Source organism: Balearica regulorum, chromosome 13, assembly GCF_011004875.1.
Source record: "Balearica regulorum gibbericeps isolate bBalReg1 chromosome 13, bBalReg1.pri, whole genome shotgun sequence".
NCBI classification, from domain to species: Eukaryota; Metazoa; Chordata; class Aves; order Gruiformes; family Gruidae; genus Balearica; species Balearica regulorum.
In genome coordinates this window covers 6,291,027-6,309,708 of record NC_046196.1, presented here as the reverse complement: position 1 = coordinate 6,309,708, position 18,682 = coordinate 6,291,027, and the positions used below count along the sequence as shown (strand labels likewise).

Below are 18,682 nucleotides of genomic sequence, written 5' to 3'. Positions count from 1 at the left end.
TGTAAATATCTAATAAAGAAATGTTCTTTTGCTCTATTTCAGAGTCATGTTGAAACACCTAAAACAACTTTCTGTGGACCAGGTATTCACACCCTAAAAACCGCCCGAAAATGAGACTGATCTTTGCCCTACATCCAGCAGCTTAGTCCCTCTTTTAGCTTCTTTAATGCTAGTTAACAACCCCACCACACAGTACACTTTTTACTTTAAAATTGCATCGAGGATGTTGCAGTGCGGCCACTGCAGAGGTGGGGAGCATTCCTGCCATGAACTTTTCTCCACTCCTACAAGGTCTCATACCCACTTGGAGCGCTCAAAGCACTTTTCCCCATACACAAGCATTTCAGAAATAGGCCAAAATGTCTTCTAGCTAATTTTGGTTTCCAGAAAAGTTAAACTGCATGCATATGGCTCTATTATGATTAAATGATGCAGATCTAAGTACTCTGAGTTTACAAAAAGAAAATGGTTATGCAGCGACTGTTTTCACTAGCTCTCTTTGTGTGCTTAGAACATAATTAACTGGAGGACAGGCTTGCCCTGGCACAAGTCAAAAATGATTTAAACAGAGATCTTCCAAATTAAATGTTTGAGAGCCCGCTTGCGGGCTTTATGGATTTTGGGAGGGCAGATTCACATGGCAGAGTATGCCGGGAAGTATGGGAACAACACAAGAAATGCCCGTTTCTTGCAGTACCTCTCCTGCTTGTCCATTCCTGAAGCATTACAGCAGATGATTCATGAGGCCGAGGGTGCTCTGCAGTGCAATTTACAGCCAGTGTCGGTGTCACTTCTCAACACAGGAAAGAGTGACTTTAATACGCCATAGTTTGGTCCAAAGGAAAAAATAATCTCCCATAACAGCAAGCTGGCTTGCTGGACTCTCTCAGCCTGCTTGTTCCTCTTAGGTGTCAGATAGGTGGCTCCATGTAGATCACTGCTGCACCTCCAGCATTCTTCAGCTCCAACAGCTTTGCTGCCCCAAATCACCACGCTGTGGTGACCACGTATTTGCAAACCCACCAATATCTTCACGTGAAAGCTTGGCTTGATCTTCAAGGATACTATACCCTGTGAGAGAGTTTACTCTGGGAAACTAGAGGCAATTGGATCTTGTATGAAATGGAGCGTGGCATGGAGCTCCACGTTCTTTCTTTACTGCAGCAATATGATGGTGCTTAACTCACTTGGACTCATTTTTTTTTCCACTGCCAACAGTGCAGCACTTTTTAAACAAGCAACAATTTTCTTGTATGTGCTGCATTGTAGTTTAAAGCAGGCTTCTAAGGAACTTTTGACAGTGTCAGCATCAAGATATTACAGGCCCTGCCACCACCCATGCAAAGCTAAGCCAAGGGAGACATTCTTCCTGGAGACTCCTGTGTTCAAGGGATTTCTCATGTCTGGTTGAATTTACTGAGGACCAGTAAATTATCCTGGATGGCTTCTGGGGACAGAAAATGCTCTTGAAAGCTGTGGCTCTTTTTACCTAGAAGATGAATTCTCACATGCTCATTTTGGACACAAATCAGATCTACCGTCATGGTGGCACCACTGGGAAAGGAAAAGTTGAAGGTTGATAGCAAACATGCCCTGTACTTTTTATATTACTTTCTTTCTTTGAATGTTCTAGGTTATTAACGCTGTGGTAGGGATAGGATCCAAGTCAAGGTGAGTAAGGGTTAGTGCTGCTGAAACAAGTGGTTCCCAGGCATCCAACATGTTCACACCGCTACATTTTTGCACAGCAGAAAAAAAAATAATTAAAAAATCCACAATTAGATCTCACTCACATCAGTCCCCTGATACATCACACTACCCAGCCACATGAACACTAGCATCTGCCCCAAGGGGGGAAGCAGAAATGTGTTGCTGGGGGCAGGGATGGTTTTGTACCTCAGAAGTTGCAGATGGTGTTGTACAAAAATAAAGCTTTGGCTTGCACACAGCAGACCTTTCTGGTAGACCCTACCATGCCTTACAGAGGATCATTTCTCCAGGAATTCACCTCTTGCCCCTTTTCCTCCAGAAAAACGTTGAATTCATTGCCGAAATGCCTTTGGCAGAACAGAGTTACATTTCTGCTTGGCTGCCTCAGATCAGATCTTGAGTGACATGGATTACATGGAGTCCAATCAGGAAACGCAGCGATCTTCTGCTTTAGCCAGATACATCCAGACCTGGAGGTCTGCTACAGCTGTGTCGACAATTCAGCAAGTGGCAGTGCCAGAAATTAAATACAATATTGCTCTTTTTGGCTGCCAAAGTAGCTCTAAGGAACCATTTACACTGAGTACTGCAGAGTCTAAAATGTGGGAGGTATTGCCCGGAATGCAAGTGAAAATGCGACCTGAGAACTGCACGTCGGCAACCAGCCCTCCCGCTGCAAACACAAAGGGCCAAGACCATTCCTAGTATGAACCGAGGAGGGTTGACCCCCCACTGGTGTTAGCAAAATCAAATCACCACCACTGTGATCCAGAAACTGTATGTCTATATTCCGATCTGCTGTCCTTCTCGGAGCTGTGGGCTGACTAAAATTTACATTAAGTGGGCTTTTGGAAAGCCATCCATCTCTTAAGAATGGGGCACCACCTATACATCAGGTGCTGTAGCTATACCTTGGGTTTGAGCCACAATATGACAAGTGATGAGCCAGTTCCTCATCTTTGTTTTATTACAAGTTCCTCTTAGCCCAACACAGAACGACACAGAGTGAAGGAAAGATTCCCACAAATTGTGATTTACTTTTCAGTCAGGCTCCTTAGGAGTCTATTTGTTTTCTACTCATTTTCTATTTCACATGGTTTTCACTTGGACCACTTCAGTCTTTAAGGATCGTTTGGATACTGTAAGAAATGTATTTCTTACAAAAGGAGACTGCTCCTCTCTTCAAGCACTGCTCTTCCTTTGGACATCAGATTTGTACTGCTTCTCACAGCTATTTTTATTCCTCTGCAAGTTACCCTTTAACAGAAGTATTATTCCAAAATGCATTGCCCTTAAGTCCAGCAGGATTATCTGGTGGGTACAACACTTCTCACCACGGCATCTCAACTCACTTTTATGAAGTATGAAAATATTCAGAAGCCTCACTCAGGGGAAACGCCTCATTACATTTTCTAATGCTGAGAAAACAGTACTGCCTTGCTCTTCCACACATTCAAAAAAAGTAAGAGGGAGGAACAGAAAACCAATTTTCCCTTCTATTTCTTAAAGGGTAAAATAGTTTCTACCAGATATACTTGCAGAACTGGAGAAGGAGTATTTCCCAGGAAAAAGCTATCTGACACATTTACTGCTGGGCATCCAGAACAGAGTTACCTTGGTGAAAATGCTCCATTGTATTGCCGTCTGCTAAACAAGCAGAAAGTTCATTCTGTTCACCTTTGTGTCCCATTCATAAGTGAGCTGCTTAAACAACTCTCCATTCCAAGCTGTCTCCCTGCCTAATAAGTTCTTTTATTGACAGCTTGCCAGCAACAGCCCTAAAGTCAGCCTGAGAACATAAATACAGCCTCTTGAGCTTGCTTCAGTGTGTTAGAGGACTGCTTTCAGTACTGTCGACAAAGCTTTAATGGTGTGAACTCAGAGCTCGAGTACTACTGAGCACTCCAGCGATCAACACCCACAGAACATTTCAGAGAGTTTCATTCCAAAAGTATTTTAGGAACCCTTGAAATCAGAGGCTTTCTCTCTGCTCTGCAAAAGCTCATTTTGGAAAACAATTTAGTCCGTTTTTAGTTGCAGAAATGTTGAGATAACCCCACTTGCGGTGTCATTCTCCTCTTGCCGTCGTTTCCACAATGTCACGCTTGCAAGCCGCCTGCCTTTGCTGTCCAGAGGGTCTCGCCTTTCCAAAACACCTCCGAACCGCCATTAACATACATTAAAAGCAACATCTCCTGTTCCAGCTCCGTCCTGAGCAGCTCGAGAGATGGAACATGTCTCACCGGCCTCACTGCCTGCTGGCTGTCGTTACCCTTCGATTAAACCTAGAGGAGGCTCGAGGCTGCTCCAGCGCACGCAGTGAAACACGAACCACTGGCTCAGGGCAGCTCTCGGACAGCTCGTCTTTGACCTCGCCGTGCTTGTGAGTGCAGCTCGTTAAAACCCCTGGGTCACAACTAGGAGTTCAGAATTTCTTTACCTCATATTTTTCCCTCATATAGAGCAATAAACTGTTTTGGAAAATTAGTGCCTTGTGTCCCATTCTTGCTTTAAAGCGTCTGTCATCTTCTTTTCCACTAGCTTCACGGAAATGTGCTGCAGCCCACAGCCATCACAGAGCCCCCGCGCGTTCCCTGTCCCTAAAGCTTTGGGCTTCAGGGCTGGCCTACGTACAAAAGTTACCCCAGTTTAACAGTTTTTAAATTGATCTAAAGCAGTGCAAAAGCCTGTGTGGAAGAAAGGCTACTGGTTTGCAACCACCTTACACAAAAATCTGACAATTACTGGTTGATGCAGCTATTATGGTAACTTCCTGATTTAAACTAATTTGATGTAAGCTGGTTATAAACCAATTTAAGTGTGTCCAATCAGAGACATACATTGGTTTAGCTAAATGGCTTTTGCAGCTGAACTGATGCTACTATTGTGCGTGGACAAGCCTCCAGGCTTGCACAGCCTGTTTCTCCATTGCTTCTGTCTGCTTTCATTTACACCAGGACTGTAAACGTTACCAGCTCCTGGCAGTACAGCTGAATGCCCACGCAGAACAAGTGGAATGTTAGTACAAACCCAGAATTTTTTCATTTTTCTGTTCCCAAAGAAGAAAAACATTAGTATTTTATCATGCAGCGTGTAACTCTTACTGACTAGCCTCCTACGGATGGCAGTCAAGCATAAGAACCATTATAGGAATGAAAACACGTAGTCTCATATTTCAGTGGCAAAGGATCGTCATCTCCAACCACACAGCCCCGCATATATCTGGACTAATTCTAAGGAAACGGAGGTGTTGCCCTCATGTGAAGCCAGTGAAAACGAGCAGAATTAGGTGCAGTGTCTGCCAGTGTTCCTGGAGAGCAGGCAGCACGCAGGCACCGTAAGAAAAGGGCAAGCAGAGAAGCTGGTGCACAAAAGTACCTTGTAACGACTTTCACTCGCTCCCCATCTCACACTGAAAGTTTTGGCTTTGTGCAAATGAATACAGGGTGTCCCTGTGTGGGGCTGCTCTGATCTCAGCTATTCACTCAAGCTTTACTAACACTGTCCTGGAGTCCCACTGGAGCATGATGCTCCTCCCAGCTCATCAGTTGTCTTCCTGATCTTACTATTCATGACTGTGGCATCTCCCCAGGCCACATTTCTTTCTGACCCATGCAGCGTGGTTCATCAGCTCTGAATTAATCATCTCCCCCTCTAGAAACCTGCTTCTATTAATAAGAACAGATTTGTCCTGGGAGTAAAGACTCAGATGTTACCACCCTACCTTTCCCATCCACTGAGTTACCAACGATTCAATCCAATATATGAAATTCAGGCACATTTGAAATGATCACAAGAGCTTGTCCTTAAAAATATTTCACTTTCAGTCAAAATGTGGGGAAACCCCAATATTTTTATCTTCATTGAACAGTGTTCTGAATTGGATTTTTACAGTTTTGCCATAAAAAACCCAAAGCCATTTTTATCAGAACATTCTAGGAATTTCCTCATCAAACCTCCTCACGGTTGAAAAGGTATTTCTCATCCAAAACTAAACATTTTGCAAAACTATTTCAACCAGCTTAAACAGTAATGCAATTTTATAGTGCACAGATATAGGTCTAACCTAATGATATATTAGTGTGCTGAGCTATCACTGGTCTGTGATACTACAATCTCTTAAAAGCTTGTAGCATTTTAATAAGAAGTGAGGCCCAATTCAAAGTAAAGAGAAAACCCTTAAGCTCAGAGTAGACATATATAAACTGACAGCCTGACTGTATTATCTAAACTGCTGTTTTATAGCCGTATTATGCACTCAATCTAAAAAAAAAAAAAGTAACATAAAAAAATGTATAAAGATAAGGCACTAGTGAGGGGTGGAGTTGTGTTTTTTTTCATTAGATACATTCTTTGATTCCCCTGCCTAAAACGCTGCAGTCAGCAGTAGCTTAATTCTAAGTTATAATTAGGGTTATGCATTAAACCAGGACTCTTGAGCATGTCTAACCTAAAGAAGTTCAATGCATAAATGAAAAACAGACCTGTGGCTGGCTGACTTGGCATCAACCAGGATACCAATATATAGTAACAGAATAAATTTTAAATGAAAATTAAATGTGGTCATTATAGCTGAAATTGATGTCAGATTTGCCAACTGTTTATGAAAGGAAAATATAAAGATAAGCATGATTTTGGAGGAGGCAGTGTGCCCTGATACATAGCAGCTTGCTGTGACTTGGGGTGCATTTTAAAATAACTTAACACTAATTTTACAGTCTACAAAGATGATGTCAACATTTTTTTTAAGATTAGTTTCCCCCAAACTGCACATGGTGCTTACATGCACAACTGCATGGTACATTTTAGCTAACTAAAGACTATTTTTAACTTTGAGAAATTTGGTTCCTTACCAACACTGGTTATTAACACCATCAAGTCAAAGAGTGAAACAAAATTCAGATCTCTGTGAGACTTAAAAGCCTTACAAAATTAAGTGAAGATACCTCGATTAGTAGGATATTACCGTGCTTTCTATTTATTGTAATTTGTATTTCTGGCATAAAAGGTGGAAAGCCTTGTAGCTTTAAGGACAGTTTCCTTCAAAAACCGAACAAGACAGTGAACTGCAGAGAGAAACTTTTCCAATTTTCTGCATTTCAGTAAATATTTCAATTGGCGTGAAACACATTATTTTTGGATGCTTCTAAACCCTTTTAAGGTATGATGTTGTTTAGCAACAGTATGCATTTTACAAGTGTGCAGCTTCATCCCTTGCAAATCAAGTATTACGGTATGTAATTGCCATGCTAAACAAACCAGAATGACAGAAGGCCACAACTGGCTGTGAGCAGTGGTTGAGCATAACTTGCTTGTGCCTTGCAGCTTGGGGACGTCCCTTCACACATCAACTGCCTCGCTGGAGGTTGGGAGGCGTTGCCACAGCCCCGATGGCTGAGAGCGGCAATGAGAAGGGAGCCCCTCCGTTGGCGTTACAACTCGGCGTTACAACTCCTATCACATTAAGCACGTTCCTCCATGTGTTTAAAGGTCTGGAAAGAAGTGTGAGCTTCTGAGTTTCTCTGCAACTTAGGTACAAAACAACAATGGAAACACTAGAAAGATGGAGGCTTTTGTTTTTGTTTTTTTTTTTTCTTTTTCTCTTTTCTTTATGATTATATTTGCTTAGTGAAGAAACAGGGTGCTGCGGTCTCCAGCAGTGGCTCAGCCACTTGTATACAGCTCATTCAAATATAGAACCTAGTGTTTAAGCATGTGCTTAATTTTAAGCAGAAGAATTCCCTTTGATGTCATACCATAACAAGACATGCACCTAATGTTAAAACACATATTTAAGTGCTTTACTGGATTGCAGCCAGAACGCCTCACTTGCAGGATCCAGCCGTCAAAATGTAGGTTTAGATCTTAATTTACAGACCTGATCTTAAGGAATAAGATTGTGCAAAACTGAAAAAACTTGCTTTATTATCACATCCATTACCCCCCTGAGTCCTTTGGGAACACATACCCTGCAATAGGCCCTGCGGACATGCCTTTATACACAGCTGTTGCAACCACACAGAAAAGCTGGCCAAACTTCAAAGGACAGAAACTTGATTTTATGTGTGTGTGTGTGTGTATATATATGCATGTGTATATATATATACACACATACGCACACGTGTGTGAGTGTGTACACGTCATGCATGCATGTTTGCGTGCATATGTATCAGCTTAAGAGGCAATGAATTAGAGTTAAACATTTGTTTTTGTAAGGCGTATTGATTACACCAGTGATGTTTCCTAAATAATTAAAAGTTTGCTTTGATCTTTGATTGTAGGTTTGGGTTTATGACAGTAAGTATCTTTAAATGATTCCGTCCTACACTTACCTATTATACAGCCTCACACAGGGTCATTGGCGTTCATCTGCCAAGAAAATGAGTGAATTCAGGAAGCAAAACGAGCACGAAACTATTCAACCAAGGAGAGGAGGCGGGATTCAGTTTCCTGCCAGTTTAAATCTCTGAATTGAATCACCGTGAGGTCAAACCATCTTCAGTGCTGACACCAGGGAAGGTACCTGAGCCGGCAGCGGATGGGGAGCAAGGGAAGGGTGCCAGACCTCCCACCATCCCCGCTGCCGCTGGAAGTGTCAAACTGTGCCCCGGCACGGCCGCGGCCACCGGACCGGGTCATCCCTCTGCAGCAAAATCTTCCGGCTAATCTTCCTCTCTTGAAACAAATATTTAAGCAAAAGAATACTAAACAGGATTCTTATGTAAAATAACTCCTTTCCTTAACACGGTCTTTTTTTCAGATACAATTGCTACTTAAGGAGATAGAAGAGGTTAATCATCCACCAAACTGACTGCAGGCAGCCTAACAAATAAGCAGAGATCAGCCCAGAGGCCCTCAGCGCATGTAAATCAGCATCGTTTCATCAAGCTTGGAGCTTACACCATCATGCACTCACTCAGGATCTAAAACCTAAATCTGTAAATGAAAATGATGCTAATTACAGTTCACCACCGAGCAACACTGCCTTAATTTTAAGGAAATGAAGGAAACGGGCTTGCTACATGACAGTCGATATCATATTGCCATACAACTAACTTAAAGTTGTATAAGTTAGATTATAACTTTTGAAGAAGCAATTATGATTTTATTGCACCCACTCTGCTGATGATTAATGCAGAGACCCTAGGGGAAAATGCATCCTATCATTTGCTAACATGCACTATAATTATGCATACCTCTCCAGGTACTGTAATTTAGGACTTAAAAAGCAACATTCTGAACGAGGACTGCTGCACTTGTAAAACATTACAGATGTGTTATCATATAAATGAGGTAGCTTTGACATGATAGTGTTCTAATAAATCCTCAGCTAAGATTTGGAGACAAGATATGTCAAACGCAAAATCCAAACTGTCTCTTAATCTTCTACATAAACTGTTTATTTTTTCTGAGCCCTACAATAATACATGTGTCAAGAAGGCTTTGATGGTTTCTAGATTAAAGTACAGTTGGGTTGGGTTTTTTTTTCCCCTTATTGGGTCATCTTGAGAATGCTCATTTTAGTTAAATTAATTCAGCTATTTGCAGGTTTTAAATGTGAAGCAAAATAAAACTGTGTTCACCAAATTGGGAACTTGTGAGATGAACTTCATAAATTACAAACTTATTTCACTCCATTTCAGTGAAAGTTTTTAAATAGCTAACACTGAATGATCTTCTGTCAGCTGGAGAGCTTCATTTCAAACCATTTGCAACAAATCCAGAAGAAAAAGAAAAAAAGGAAAACCCACCCCACTCTGTATTCAGTGAGATGAATTTATCACACACACACACCCCCCCCCCCCCGACTTATGTTCATTCTGTTTATTTTTTATTTATATCACAGTACTGACTTGATGTCTCAACCAGCACTGGGGCCCCATTCTGCTTCACAAGATACTGGAAAAGGAGTCTCCATCCCCCTGCACAGCTTAGTTTACAGCCTGAAGGAAGGGGAGAAGTAGAAAAGCAGTGATACGGCAGGTCCATTCGCAGGTTAGAAGCTGGGAATAAAACCTGTATTTCTCAGTGCAATCTGTATTCAGTCATGATGCTTCTCAGTGTTCCTGATGCTGCCCAGTTATACGTCCTTCTTTGCCAGCAAAAATTTTGCTTTCCTTTTTAAAATACATCGTACAGAATAGATCACACACGTACACGTGCTCACAAAACTGTTCTGGGCTGCTCCTGGGATGAAATAGCATGGTCCTTTCGGACTTCTAGTGGAGCATTTCTAAAAGCTGCCTTGGTAAGTATTAGGGAAGGAAGAAAAAAACCCCAAATAAACAGGAAAGGCAGGATTTCACACAATAACGCGTGAACAGCAGTTGCATGTTATACCAGCATCTGCTCTAATTATGCTATGTGAGTGGTTTAACTGCATTTTGTGGTTGACTGTGCTGAAAGCCTCCCATAAGTTGAGCTGGTAGAATTCAAGATTTATTGCTATTCAAAATCAACGGCTAAAATCAACATATATCTGTAGTTATTCATTCCAACTTGCATTGTCAGCCATAATTTTTCATCAATTTCATATTTTTTGCCAAAACAACAACATAAATTTAAAAGCTTTTTAACAATGCGACCGCAGAAAAAGAATCCAAGAGAGTTATTTTATTTCATATACTACAAACACCCTAGTTCCCCAAAGCGGATTATTTTCAGGTGTATCACACTGAAATGATTTTTTAAACTTTGAAAGAAACACGCATATTTTTTATTCCATGAATATTACCTAACTTCTTGTTTCCACTTCTGATTTTTGAGCCAGCAAGCAAAAAATTGTCATTGTATTCTCCTACTTGCCTGGAAAACCAAGCTAAAGCAGGGAAGTTTTTATTATTTTTCTTTCAGTTTTCTGCAAACATTTTGTTAATTGTTTGCTATTTGCCTAATCTTGCCTGATGTGAAAACAATCAGCTAAAGACCCTTTCTGTCACTGTGAGAATCATTACTCTTGCAATTGCTCTGGTTGCTGGTAATGTCTTTGTAGGAGTAAAGCACATCCAGCTGTCTGAGGTGCTTGTAAAAAAATGGATTTGTCTTCTGTCCTCACCTTTTCAAAGCAATCCAAGTATTTGCCCAGTATTCACATATATTTCAGACACAGATAGTTCTCGTAACACCTGGTAGTAGGTTCTGAAAACAATTGCTGCTTATTTTTCCAGAAATGCAGCAATCTCTTTGCTTTGTGATCTCCTTCTTCTCAGGCAGAAATTAAAGCCAGCCTCAGTTTTCTACCAGTCACATTAAAAAACTGCATTAACGTTTTGTAGGAGACTCTGAAATATCCTGTCTTGCAGAAACTGCTCCACTGTTCTGCACTGATAAAATAGACCTGTTTTACAAAGAAACTTCTCAGGAGATTTTTATAATCCTGATCATTTCAATATTTCCCTCCAACACCATAAAGACATAACTTTCTACTTGATGTCACTTGGAAGACACTGCTCCTGAGTTTCCTTCAATCAGAAAAAGCAGGATTCATAAATGTTTTGTTAACAATACTGCTGCTCTTTTCTTGTGTGAGGGGAAAGACTGACCCCTGCCCTTTGTGACTGCTTTGCACTGTTTCAGAAAAAGGAAAAATCAACCATTTCATGCATTTTAAAAATATTTGTAAAAGTGTCAAAGCCCCCTGATTCCTACAGAGATGGCTCCTGGCTCTTCTGAAGTAAATCTTGCCAGTGCTCTCCTCACCACCGTGTCCATGTTGGTCTGGGTCCGGTCCCCACGCCAAAACCACCGCCGGGCGTCTTTCGCAGCAACACCCCTCTCAACATAAAAATCAAAGAGGAGGTGATTTTGCCCTGCAGAAAATGATAGCAGAGAAACAAATAATATTTTTGCTCAGATCAGCACAGTCTCTAGAGGTTAGTGCAAAATCAACTGATACGTGAATGAGACAAGAAACGACAGGAACATTCAACGGGCAAGAGTGCGCTTGAACTGGATCCCCAGCAGCCGGCTCCGTGCACACTGCTGACTCAGTTGATCGAAACAGTTTCTTCGGCACAAGTTGAATCCTTTCACAACACTATTTACCAAAATGCCCCAAATTGAGAGATTCAGCTGTAGCAATAGTTGACCTTAGAGACTCTCCACATTTACACATTTACTGCAGGAAGCCCCTTCAATTCCGGACCGTCACCTACAGAGAAAACTAGATGGCCAAATACTTCATGAGCTAGCTCTTTTTCGATTATTACTTGGAACAAATACGCAAATTACAGACTTGCGAGTAGAAGTAAATGTTCTCATACTGCAGAGCATGCACTAAAATATGTGCACGCGCCATCACAAGATTTGCTTCTTTACAAATATGGCTGAACTTGTTTCCATAATGGTTTGTGTTTGTTCTTTTCCCTCTTCACATTTAGTTGATGTAAATTGTAGGTTTCATGTGCTCTGAAATGATGTTCACTTCATCAGCATTTCAGCACTATTTTATCTGTATATAAAGATCCAGCATCCTCACCCCTAAGACTCTTCTTCACATTTTTTACCTCAGATTCTTTATGCTTTGTGCAATACTCTTCCAGTGACTTCCTTCTCTGACTCATCCCCACGAACTAGCGCAGCAATTTTGTGTGCCACTCAAGCAGGTTCTGCACATGTCTGCTGTTGCATCACTCCCTGTCGGATGATTTAACAGCGCAGCACTGCAAGGTAACCCAGATCATAAAGACAAGGTTTTGAAAGAAAAGGACGAGTATGCAACCTTGCTTGCATTTACCATTTTTATCATCTTTTCAAGGTAAAGAAATGTATCTACCAATCTTTATCAATTTTAATAGAGCTCCACTCTGGCTACACTAAATAAAGGAAATACTGTCCTTGCTTTGTGAGTTAAAGAATAAACTAATTCTCATGTGCTATAATGGTTTCCAGGGACTGCCTGCCGTCTGGGTAGACTTAAATTGGCCTGAACGACCTGCTGAGGATCAGTGAAGTGCAAAGTTGACCTGGCCACAATTGTGTTGAGTGCTTCTTGGCTATAATTCAATACAAGACTGTATCTCCTCTTAGTGCATGGGTCATATCCTCAAGATTGCTCCCATGATTGATACAGACATCTGTCAGCATATACTGCCTAAATGTCTGACAGGAAAAGTCAATACTCACAATCATGAAATCACACAGAAGTGACAAAGTGAGCAAAATGTACTTCTTATGCAAAGTGAGATTTCACACCTCTTTAATCCTTCAGAACCATTTGCAGGGATTTTTCCATGTGAAGCCATGAGTTTGATGAGACAAGTGAAGACGACAATTTTCCACTGCCATTAGTGACAAGGCAGCTCTGTATCTATCTTGCTTGAAACTGGCCTTTGGAATTCTCTGATAAAAAGAAGAATGGAAAATTGGGAAATACTGATTAATGGTACCACAAGGGGAGTGGATTTTAGTTCTGTCTTCTCCTCCTGCTACAAATTCATTAGTCAATTCAAATACAGTATTTGCATTATATCTACACGCAAGGTGCTGGACAATCAGAGACAGTTTAAGCTTCACATGGAGATGCTCAGAAATGTGTCGCTGGTGACTTGCTTTATTTCCTTTGTACCTCCAACCCAAAAGTTTCAATTTAAATGTCTCCTTCCACAGGGGAAATTGGAAGAGGCAAAACTGCGGGATGACAAGACAATCTTTCCACTTAGGAAGCAATAAACAATAATATACAATTTTATATGCCTTCAGATGAGATGGGGCTTACTGATTGCTTTGGTGTAGATGGCAAATGGAGGGCTGGAATTTTAATCCATGGACTTCACTTTGCTGAAGGGAAGCAAATCTTGTGCCAGTACTGTGTTGGATGACATTCACAGGAAGCATCATGCATGACTATTTGGACATGAAGTGACAGGTTGAACAGGCAGTTTTCCCCATTGGGTAAAAAAGAAAAGCTACACAATCTTGTGAATACCAGTACCAAGTCTGCCCTACATAATACTAAGTACAAAATACCTCACTCACGTGCACCTGGGCACAGGTCTGCTTCCCAAATAGATTTGTAGTCAGAGATGCCACAAGATGCTGTATGAACATGTTTAGTAGGGCAATACTCATGAAAACCCCAGGGAAACAACCCCAGCATTCATTGCAGTGAATGTGCATTAAGGCATTTTCATTATTTTGTTTTTTTCAGGAGATAATCTGCGTAGGCAGCATAAGCAAAGGCATGTGGGAGCACGGAGTACACGTGTTGCTGTGTGTTACAGATACCAAAGTAAGAGAAGGTCAACCAACAGTTTGAGTTGCCAACACACTTACACATCTTTGGGCAGAGGTGTATTGAAAGAATAAAAGCATTATGATGTTTTGCAACTTTATCTTTAAAAAGAAACCCAATCAAACTATGGCAACATCCCATCAGATAATCAAAAGGTTACCTGACAATAACTTCAGTTCTCACTCTGGCACACTAGTCATTCCCAGTCCTCCAGGAATCCAGTGTATTGCTCTTTGGAGAGTTTTCAGAGTCCCAGCACACCAATGGAAGGTGGTTAAGTTACACAAAAATCTCTGCAGCGTTGCTTAGGAGCCAGTCTTTGGAGTCTATAATGAAAATCAACATCTGTGCATTCCAGAGACTTTGAACTTCAGGTGTTTCACACTTCCTGCTACTCAATTTATGGAAAATGCAAATGAAAGTAAAGGAGATGAATGTTCTTTAACAACAGGAGGGGTTTGTCGTGTCTGAAATCGCATTGTTCTGAAGGAGTGGATTAATTTAGCCACTACCCAGGACACCAAAGGTTATGCTTATAGTGGAGACAAAATAGAACCTGCGCATATTTTGATAAGGTTACATCATCAGGATAGTAACAATAAAACCAGTTTGCCATTTCTGTGCAGACCAATTTTCAAGCAGGAGGTGTCTTGTGCTCCCTCTTAATAATGAATCAGGCTGACTGACATTTGAAATGGCAATAATTTCCCCAGGAGATGCAGCTGCAATCTTAGTATTTTCTGTTCTTGCTCTCAATCTGATTTCTCTTATCCACAGTATGAGGCAGCTGAATATAATGCAGGAAACATTATCAGCAACAATGCTACAATTAATGCTGAAAGAAAATGAATATTTGTCTACAGAAGAATAGATTTTAGAATACCTAGGGGAACTACTGTACTTTGAAAATGAAGCCATTTTGTGTGTTTATTGAAATGCACTCATATTTCTGTGGCTATACTCTGACTAGTTAACCATATCAAGGTAATAAGTGCATAGGCAGTTTTTACTGTCCTGTATTAAAGCTGTTTACTGAATGCTAAGTAGTCCAGGCCTATTCAGAAAACAGTCTGTTTTGGCTGTAATCCATCTATATGTTTCCACACCTCACTTATTCCATTATTAAATCCAAGAACTAGAAAGGTCATAGCGATTTCTCTCTGATTCAGAGCCGCAACCGCAGAGGACATCCCAACTTGGAAACGAGTCCTACAGCAGCAATATAGGACCATATAATGGAAACAGAGTTTTGTGTTCTGCTATTAGTGGATGTGGAGGTGGACAGATACGGTGGTTTCCCATCTTTTCTATCTCAGGATGCCTTTTTTTTGCCAGTATTTAAATGCTAGAAAGTCAAACAAGTGTCCCATTCAGCTCCCTGGTGAGATGGGATAAAGAAACAGAAGCCATCAGAACATCCAAGCCTGCAACCAAGGCCCAAACTGAAAGGTGCTATTAATAGAGAGAAATAAGCAACTAGACTTCAAACAGCTCTGGACACAATAAGGCTTTAGAATAAGCTAATGCCCTCTTGACCATCTGCATATCATCAATCAGGTCATCCAAGAAAAAGATCTATAAATACCCTATCTGACCAACTCTGAAAAGGCTTTTGATACAATCCTTCATAAGTGCAAATGGTAGCATTCAGACCACCTTATTTGGGAGCACAAGAGTCATTTGTCCCTATAAATCAGCTAGTTGGTCAAAAATCTTTCATGCTCGCATTTGATTGCATCCACATAACGGTACAAACAACAAATTACAGTGAGCCAGCTGCAATCCCTCACTGAGACCTGTAAGCACCAATGGAGGAGCAGAAGTCTTACCCCAGAAGGTCCAAGCTTCTGGCTGGACTGAGGTAACTTGCCCCACATTGCTCAAATACACTAGAGGCATACACTTTCCTGTCCATCCCCTTAAATTTCTATATCAGGACATATCATTTAAATGATCCCAGACAAAACAAAGACCCAACTGCTCTACAGAGCAGCCTGTCAACTTCTGGAGCGCAGCTCTGAAGCACAGTGATAATCGAAAATAATGACAATGCTGTATGTGGTTTTAGTGAGTTCTTGTAATGATTCCTGGCATCCAAAGTAAAAATTCAACCTAGACTTCCCAAATCCAGCATCTCCTTTGCCTAATATGAACACTGAGGTTCACCTCATCCCTTCTTCCCCAGGCCCCACCAGACCAAGCCTCTGGCTATACTCCTCGAGCCTACAGGCTTTGCTTATCGATACGCTGGAGTTATGGGTCCGGCACTGACAATCTGAAAACTGCCCAGGACCCTGGAGTACACGAACATGAGCAAAATCCTCTTTGACATTCTTAAGGAGGTCTTTAATAATGTAGCCCTCAGGTTAAATAAATATCTTTGATCAACAGGGCATAGTTATTTATTATTCATTTACTTCTATGCAAGAAATACAGGTCATCCACTGAACCAGGCACTGTCACATTCATTTTTAACTCATCTGGAGATAAGCCTTTATTTATTGGAAATGATCATAATCCCATTGGCTTCAATAGAGTTTCATGAGCTGAAGTCATCAGCTAATCCATATCATAGTTACTAACTGATGATCCTTCTCAAGCAATTAAAGCTGTGTCCCTCAGATGACATATAGTTGGTTATAAAGAACTCAGAGTCTAGATGGGGGATCAGTAACTTCCCAAAGTGTTACGTGAAGATACTGAAAATCTGATAATACTTTATTCAAAAATAATTATTTCGACTTAAATGTTTTTAGCAAAGCCTAAACACACTCACTGTTTCTAGAATATTTATTTGTTTTCTGACATAACCACCAGTTATGTCAGCTGGTTTTTAGTTGATTTCACTGGATTTATTCTGGTGCACCAGCATGCTTCACCTACGGATCTGCTCCATGAAGTCAATTATATTTTAGTGGATAGGCTGATACAATTTTCCTTCTTATTTGCTGTAGGTTTCTCTTTTATGTTCATGAGCTAAAATAATAATGAAACTCTACGTAATGCTTGTATTGTTTTCCAAAGACTACTTTTCACTGAAGTAAGTGTGGGGACAGATTTTTTTAATGAAATAATACTGTTTACTACCAAAAAATATTTAATCATAATTACATTAAGAAACATACATAAAAGCTAAGTAATAAAATAAAATTAGTTGGAGAACACAAAGGGAAAAAAAAAGACAGAAAGGATTAAGTAGAGTCATATAAGGAATAGATTCTATTTAATGAAAATTTCCACAGTGTTCAACATTTTTATTATGGTTAATAGCACTGTGCTTCATTTTTGTCTGCCGTAATTGTGTATTCTTAATGAATGGGCACTCTTATTTCCCCATTGAGCACTGACAGAAATTAATAAACCTAATTCTGTAGGTTTAAGTTTAATTCTAGTGAAATATATAAAGCAGTTACATTTTCACTTAGCTACTAACTGGAATAGAAATGGGTTTAAGCTTTTCAGCAGCTTAATAGGGAACAAATTGGGTTTTCTTTTATTTCTTTTTTTTTTTTTCCCCCCTCCTTCAGTACTTGGGTCTATTTTTGTTGCTGCGTGCAAGAAAGGACATGTCATGGCTGGTGAGGCTGAACCAAGCCTACAGTGAGAGTTGTTAATTTAATTTTTTTTTTTTTTTTAAGTACAATTACTAGACTTAGCCCTTTGTGCCAGCCTTGTTGTTAATGATTGGTAAAGGCCATCTCCTTGGTTTACATTTTCTTAGAGATCACAAGTAATAGAAAACTTCAGACTGCCATCTAGAAAACTCAGCTATCATAGGTTTCTGGAGACAAGCTTTCATGTTCATTCCTTGTCTGGTTATGCAAGGTGGTAAACACGGAAATAATCTGAGGCTGAACAAGAATTGGGTGATATTGAGTATAATTACAAATGCCATCTTTCCTGAAAAAGGAAGCGGATGACCTGATGCCTTCCACCAAATTAAAAAAAAAAAATAGCGGAGTCTCTTCTCAAATGTTATGTGCTGGGTGCACATATACGCATCGCATGAACAAAATCCGTATGTCTTCCCACTAGAGTTCCACAGCCATGAACCCAGCATGTAATAGATGATACTTTCATACCAGTTTTGAGATACACTGCTCTGGCCCCATAACGTAAAACCTTTGCTAATCACCGCAGTAAGCCCTTTCTAGCAGGGGGCTGGGTGTAACAGTTGAAAACTAAAACTGAAGTGAGTTTGCAGCTAGGCAAATAACTCAAAACCACAGAGTGGAATTTAAGGCAGAATCTGATTGTGAGACTCTGAGGTACGGCGTTCTGCTGCCGCTTAGACCTAGGCAGTGAAACTAATGTGGGTCTTGTTTCTTTTCGGATTAGCAGTTTTTAAGAGCAACTCCAGGTGCTGAAGGGAGCCATTTTAAGAGCCACCGCTGAGTGCCTGAAGGACTTGGCTTGTTCACTTTTGAAAGAACCAATATTGTGACCACAGGTGGGCAATAGTGAGACAATCACTTTCTAAAATACATCATTTTAAAAACAAGAATAGAAACATCAGTCTGGCATCATGACAAAAGTGCTCTTTGGGGAATAATTATATGGATTCTTCCTATCCTACAGTTTCATTTTAGAGTGGGCCAAATCCCCAGCTGGTTTAGATCAGCAGCTGATTTACTCCAGCTAAAGACCTGGCCTGGTATTTCATTTCTATTATTACCTTATCTTTTACAGTCCCCACTGTCCTAATTTATCATCTGTGTTAGAAATTGCAGGAGCACAGTA

At 40.6% G+C, this 18,682-nt stretch overlaps 1 protein-coding gene and 1 long non-coding RNA gene across 2 annotated transcripts in view; one reads left to right on the top strand and one right to left on the bottom strand.

The window, feature by feature from the left end:
* The window catches only part of DYNLRB2 (dynein light chain roadblock-type 2), a 296,487-nt gene that overhangs the window by 19,266 nt on the left and 258,539 nt on the right, over positions 1–18,682 (top strand). The gene's annotated exons all lie outside the window — the stretch shown is intronic.
* Positions 10,189–18,682, bottom strand: part of LOC142603707 (uncharacterized) — a 349,083-nt gene continuing 340,589 nt past the window's right edge. The window contains exons 11-13 of the long non-coding RNA XR_012837604.1: positions 14,103–14,268; positions 12,904–13,050; positions 10,189–11,519 (exon numbers count right to left, since the gene is read on the bottom strand). This is a non-coding gene — a long non-coding RNA (uncharacterized LOC142603707). The remainder of the gene's footprint in view (positions 11,520–12,903; positions 13,051–14,102; positions 14,269–18,682) is intronic.